Raw genomic sequence first — 7,288 nt, 5'->3', positions numbered from 1 at the left:
GTTTATCTGACAAATGTCGCAAACCAATTTTTCTTACTCTAATTTGTATTGCATGGGAAGGCCTCTCAAGGTCTGTTCTCTTCGTGGGAGCCGGGTATGATAAGGTTGGCAACGGTCTGCCAGGACTGTTCTGTAGGCAAATCAAACAGCTCTAACAGAATTTAGCAGCAACAGCTGTAAAGCCTGGGACATACCAATTAGATCTTACCACATCGATCCTTGCAGTCTTGGGGCATATGTGAGGTCATACACCATCAATGCAAGTGCCATCAAGAGTGCCTTGGGTGTTACCAGTTCACCTTCCCTTATCCGTCCACATTCTGTTAGAATCTGGTTCTCACGCCTTCCGCTCCCAGTTGGACTCTTCTTGTGGAGTACAAGCTTTTTCATTGTATAAACATTAATTGATCTTAATCAAATAATTAATTTGAAGAAAAACATTAACAAATAACATCTTTACATCAAACGTTCACATTGAGCAATAACTAGAGATGATACATGCAAACTCATTTTTCTTCTTTATATATATATATACACTACCGTTCAAAAGTTTGGGGTCACCCAGACAATTTTGTGTTTTCCATGAAAACTCACACTTATATTTATCAAATGAGTTGCAAAATGACTAGAAAATATAGTCAAGACATTGACAAGGTTATAAATAATGATTTTTATTTCAAATAATAATTTTCTCCTTCAAACTTTGCTTTCGTCAAAGAATGCTCCATTTGCAGCAATTACAGCATTGCAGACCTTTGGCATTCTAGCTGTTAATTTGCTGAGGTAATAGGGAGAAATTTCACCCCATGCTTCCAGAAGGCCCTCCCACAAGTTGGATTGGCTTGATGGGCACTTCTTGCGTACCATACGGTCAAGCTGCTCCCACAACAGCTCTATGGGGTTGAGATCTGGTGACTGCGCTGGCCACTCCATTACAGATAGAATACCAGCTGCCTGCTTCTTCCCTAAATAGTTCTTGCATAATTTGGAGGTGTGCTTTGGGTCATTCTCCTGTTGTAGGATGAAATGGCTCCAATCAAGCGCTGTCCACAGGGTATGGCATGGCGTTGCAAAATGGAGTGATAGCCTTCCTTATTCAAAATCCCTTTTACCTTGTACAAATCTCCCACTTTACCAGCACCAAAGCAACCCCAGACCATCACATTACCTCCACCATGCTTGACAGATGGCGTCAGGCACTCTTCCAGCATCTTTCAGTTGTTCTGCGTCTCACAAATGTTCTTCTGTGTGATCCAAACACCTCAAACTTCGATTTGTCTGTCCATAACTCTTTTTTCCAATCTTCCTCTGTCCAATGTCTGTGTGCTTTTGCTCATATTAATCTTTTCCTTTTATTAGCCAGTCTCAGATATGGCTTTTTCTTTGCCACTCTGCCCAGAAGGCCAGCATTCCGGAGTTGCCTCTTCACTGTAGATGTTGACACTGGCGTTTTGCGGGTACTATTTAATGAAGCTGCCAGTTGAGGACCTGTTAGGCGTCTATTTCTAAAACTAGAGACTCTAATGTACATGTCTTGTTGCTCAGCTGTGCAGCTGGGCCTCCCACTTCTCTTTTTACTCTGGTTAGAGCCTGTGTGTGCTGTCCTCTGAAGGGAGTAGTACACACCGTTGTAGGAAATCTTCAGTTTCTTGGCAATTTCTCGCATGGAATAGCCTTCATTTCTAAGAACAAGAATAGACTGTCGAGTTTCACATGAAAGCTCTCTTTTTCTAGCCATTTTGAGAGTTTAATCGAACCCACAAATGTAATGCTCCAGATTCTCAACTAGCTCAAAGGAAGGTCAATTTTATAGCTCCTCTAAACAGCAAAACTGTTTACAGCGGTGCTAACATAATTGCACAAGAGTGTTCAAGTTTTTTCTAATCATCCATTAGCCTTCTAACACAGTTAGCAAACACAATGTACCATTAGAAAACTGGAGTGATGGTTGCTGAAAATGGGCCTCTATACACCTATGTAGATATTGCATTAAAAACCAGACGTTTGCAGCTAGAATAGTCATTTAGCACATTAACAATGTTTAGAGTGTATTTCTGATTCATTTAAAGTTATCTTCATTGAAAAAAACTGTGCTTTTCTTTCAAAACTAAGGAAATTTCTAAGTGACCCTAAACTTTTGAACGGTAGTGTATATATATATATATATATATATATATATATATATATATATATATATACACACACACACAAACATTGCACAGAATTTTCCTTTCACAATAACAACGACAAAAAACAAATAACTAAAAATGTTTTCAAATGGGAATATTCCACTTCTGTACCTTTTATCTGACGCATGACTCTAATAGTCCAATGCTAAAGCTGGCCCAGAACTTTACATGAAACTTAACTTCAGTATTTAATATTCCCACAACACTTCTTAAATACAATTATTAAACAAACTAACTTTGGAATAACATCTGGAGAACTGTTGACATCTTATTATTGTACAAACATCAGGTCAATACTTGGGATAACACTGTTCCCCTGTCACTTACACACAACGTCTGCAGTGGGGAAAAAACAGGCCGGGCTTCAGGCCCCCCGGAGAACAGATCTACACACACGAGCACATTGTCATACACTTCTACCTCGGGTAGTTGTATGTTCTGCAGTCGCTGGTACTGTTAATCTGGCCAGGCTGCACTTTTCACAGGTACCTTTGCTGTTTTACCTATGTCACGCCGTGCGCACATCATGCCGGCTGCTACAAACCTAGTGGTGGCATTATTGTATCCAGGGACAAGCCAATTTACTGATACCTGGCTGCACATACCTTTGTTGTCAGTTCTGTCTTCTCTTGGTCTCTCAATTGGCTTACCCGATGATCCAATAAAGTTCCTACTACCAATGGGCCCATAATTGTGGGCGATGCCAAAAGCGTACCTAGAGTCAGTGTAAATGTCGGCCGTCTTACCTTCTGCCAGGTTACAAGCCTCAGCGAGCACCTCCAGATCCGCTCCTTGAGATGAACAAGAAGGTGAGAGTGGTTTCTGGGTGATTTACATTGTGCCTTGTATCCTGTTCTACACATACTGTATACGATGAAGTATGTCTACATTACAAATTTACAATGGAAACCCATGTCACATATAGATAGAACATTTCAAAAGGGTGGAGTTTTATTGTTCCACATTCATCTGATGATCCAGAACACTTAGAAATCCCACCCACCAGGTCCTGTAAATACCTGATTAATACAAAAACAAACAAAATATGTTACTGAAATCTGGCATAAAATAAACAATATTCAAACAATTTTTTTTGTTTTGCCTTCTCCCCATCTAAATCTGTAAAGACTCATCTGTGGGTGACGTCACCTCTGCCTCCTGTGTAAATTTGCTGGAGGGGGATGGTCTTTTACACAATACCTCATATTGGGTGGAGACTACAGCACAGCTTACCCAGTGCCATATTCACCATTCTGGAAGGATCTGGAACCATCTACACAGAAAAACCTCAAAATGTAGGTTACTGTCATACACATTTAATCTGGGTTACTCCTTGAAGCTCATACACATTTTGTAGATCTCCTAGAACCAAATTCATTAATTCAAAACAAAATAAAACACAAAACAAAACTACCTGATCAGTCCCTTCAACATTCCCTCCTATTTGGACTCTGCGAAAGTAATGTAGCAGGGTTCAAAACTACATATCAACATAATAAAATTAGACACTCTATCGGGGTGGCACTAGTTTAACCCCCTGTAATACACAACAGCATGGAACAAAAAAGATTACTTTCTCCTGACAAAAATACATTTTATCTTTAAAATGACCTGCAACCATTTACCTGTAAAACATCTCACATTTTCAAAAATAACATTTAGGCAGCACCATAGCACATGCCTCAAGTGTGAAAACAAAAAAAAACAAGACAAATGTAATTAGTTATTCAATAACACAGAAAATAATATATCTGGTAATATTAATTACTGCAAACCAATAAACTATACATAAAAATAGGGAACAGAGGGGGCACATACATTTTAAAGACCCCATGTCTCACAATATCTGTAGTTTAATACATTTGAATTAACATCAAAACATTCCAACATTAAATCTTATCACATTATAACACATTAATCTGCAGTATAGCTTTTATCTTTTTACAAACAGATCCAGCCGGCTGTAATATTTTTCTTGCTTGGTGTAGTTACAGACGACTGCGCGTGCACGAAGATAAGACACGTTCCATAAAAAAAAGTGGAACTGATTTTAACCCCATACACAAAACACTAACATTTTTAGACATTACTGCTGTTAAAAATAGGAAACATACGATATAGTTCTGCTTTTATTGTGGCCATTAGTTTCAAACTTCAGACATGTTACATTACACACATCACACAGATGTCTCATCACATCACACATGTTACATTGCACACATCACACAGATGTCACATCACATTACATTACACTCCCCCTGTTCTGACCCACGTTAGTCACTGCAATGTACCTGGCTGCTCCGTTTTCTTCACTCTTCCAATGAAACTTTACACTTGTATTTAAATTGTTCTTTCTCACATCATCTTACTTGTAACCACCTGTAATCACCTGCTTTGTCCTTTTAACTTATGCCTTGTCCTGGCCACTCCATTTCCTTTCTCAACTTTCCACAAACCATTGTCTTTATCACATGCAAACATCCTTCTTACGGTTGCCAGCCTCTTTAACAATTTTTTTTTCAGTGTGTTATTTTGCCTTCACATACTTTACAATTAAAGCCCCAGCTCCTTTTGCTCATTCTAATGTTGGCCGGGACCAGTGCCCCAAAGCATCTTTGTCCAACTTCCTCCTGACCCCATGGTCGGAGAGCAGTAGGGTGATTTCCGGTAAATTCCCCACCTCCAGGCAAACAGGCCACGTTTGCCGACAGATATCTCAGACCAGTCTATCTCCTAGACTGTCTTACCAATACGATATCAAAAGTCGTTCCTCCAGACATTCTAGCAGTAGGATCCTCTGATCCCTCACTGTATTGAACATCAAGAACAGACAAAATGCTGCCAATCAACAATTACAAGAGCAAATTCTTCAACACAATCGACATTTATGAGCCTCCATTGATTCAAGCAGGAGTTGGTCACTTCACTTATGCAGAACACTTGCTGCCGGGGTGTGTCTTTCGGTTCATACAGCCCGTGATGTAGCATATATCCCAAACTCTTTCCTCTAGCACTTTGCAATGGTTTCACATGCAAATTATATTTGGTAACATATATATTATCCTCCCCGCTCAGCCGTTCACTCTGTGGGTTGTAGTTTAGGGGGCTGTTATCTATGTTGGTGATAATTTCTTTACGGGCTATGGGTCTGAGCCAATACCAATGTCCTTCACTGTAATTACTACTACGACACAGGTGGCACCTGGGGTAAATGTCAGGGTCATTCATTGAATACATGATGTTATATTACAACGGTATTCAATCCAGCGGTCTGATGTTATACTACTACAGACTTAATTTCTTGGATGTTATTTTACATCAAAGTGTATATGCCGGATTATCATGTGTGCTAGAAATCAGTCTGTACTGATTCCCACCTTATGCCAGTCTGGCAATGCATACAACTGGTTTATGGACCCTTACACACAATATCACTGTCTGGCAATGAGTTAGGAAAATATAAATGATTTTCTAATACAGTATTCAAAGTTTTCCCTGTTGCACTGGGTAATGGTATTGAGTGCAAATTCAATATAGACACAATTGCTTCTCCTTGCACTGGATTCTACATTATCAGGACTTAACCATTGAAGCCTCTGTGGTACTACAGGATATTACTCACAACTATCCAACTGTCCTCTCACCTACAAACAGTCAGTACCTCCCAACTATAATCCCAGACAAACGGGTAACAGAACAACTATTAATCCTCAACAATTTTACACAACGAAATAACAAATGACGCTACAGTAAAGCAGCAAGCATAAGTTTTGTTTTTTCCTCACAGTCCAGACTACAATCTTTTCATTTCAAATACTTCACATGTGAGTTACGACTTCTCTCCGCCATGCGCTACGTCACTGCATTCCAAAGGCGGAGGTCTTACACTTCTCACAATTTTTCTGGTTAACAATGTAATTGCTGGCAAAAATTCTCTCATGTCTTTCATATCAACAGTTTAAGATCACGTACACACCTGAAATCCCTCATCAGACAAAAAGCTTCAACATACCTTTTTGGATCTATCTTTCAACCCACTTCTGACTAAGGAGCCTCGTCCAAAAGAAGTGACGTCTGACAGCTAGATTCCAAGGCTTACGCAATACATGTGTGAATGGTGTAAGAATATACGAAAGCAAATTGGTGTGCATAAGCACTGTTGATCCCAAATACCCTTGCATAAATCTGACGTACATACGGCATTTAGGGACATACAAAAAACGTACAAACAATATGTCCGTTCATGCTGGGAAATCACCAGCCTAGAGACCTATATTCAGGAAAAAATTATCTACAGAGGGTTACGTATCAACTTAGCCCCCAACTCGTATCGCAACGATAATATCTTCATTCAAGGGTGGGAGCAGCTACTAACTGATAGCTCATTACGCTTGCTACACTACCTGCTAGATTTTGAAAAAAGAGACTTCGGTAAAATCAGCGCACAGCTGGAGAAGGAAATTAGCGATATACAAGTATTGAATACTGAGCCAGAATTTGCAGACTGCAAAATTAAATTACAAAAAAACATAGAACACTTGCAAAAAGAAATCAAAGAAAGAAAACATCGTAAATATATACGAGACCGCAGGGATTTCGACACAGGCCAGGCATACACTTACCGCACTCGTAACCTTCCCTTCCAGAATCGTGCCCCTTGACCCGAAGACTTTTCCGAATCAGACGTCTCCGGCACCGACGAACCCAAACCACCCTTTGCTGAAAACAGATCGGGGGCAAAATGGAAAATCAAAACATATAAATACAACCCTCCAAAGAGAACATATACCACCTCTAGTAAAACTAACACATCATGTTCAGGTCGCAACGGACAACAAAACAATCACCTCTATGCCTTTTTCAGTGTCTTCCTTTACACGATCCTCATCTTCATCCAAGACAACAAATATGTCACCTACCACAAATACATTAACAACTCCATCTCTCATAGGGACCAATGCAGATGGCACGGGCAGAAATACAGCCACTGCAACGCATGCAGGCTCTTTCCTTACAGGCCCTCCCAATATGTTTCCTTTTTTAGGAACACATCAGACACCTTGGAGTCAGACAAAATAACGCAAATAGAAAATCAAACC

The sequence above is a fragment of the Rhinoderma darwinii genome, chromosome 6 (genome assembly GCF_050947455.1).
Source record: "Rhinoderma darwinii isolate aRhiDar2 chromosome 6, aRhiDar2.hap1, whole genome shotgun sequence".
In the NCBI taxonomy this organism is placed as follows: Eukaryota; Metazoa; Chordata; class Amphibia; order Anura; family Rhinodermatidae; genus Rhinoderma; species Rhinoderma darwinii.
This window is presented reverse-complemented; position numbering follows the sequence as displayed.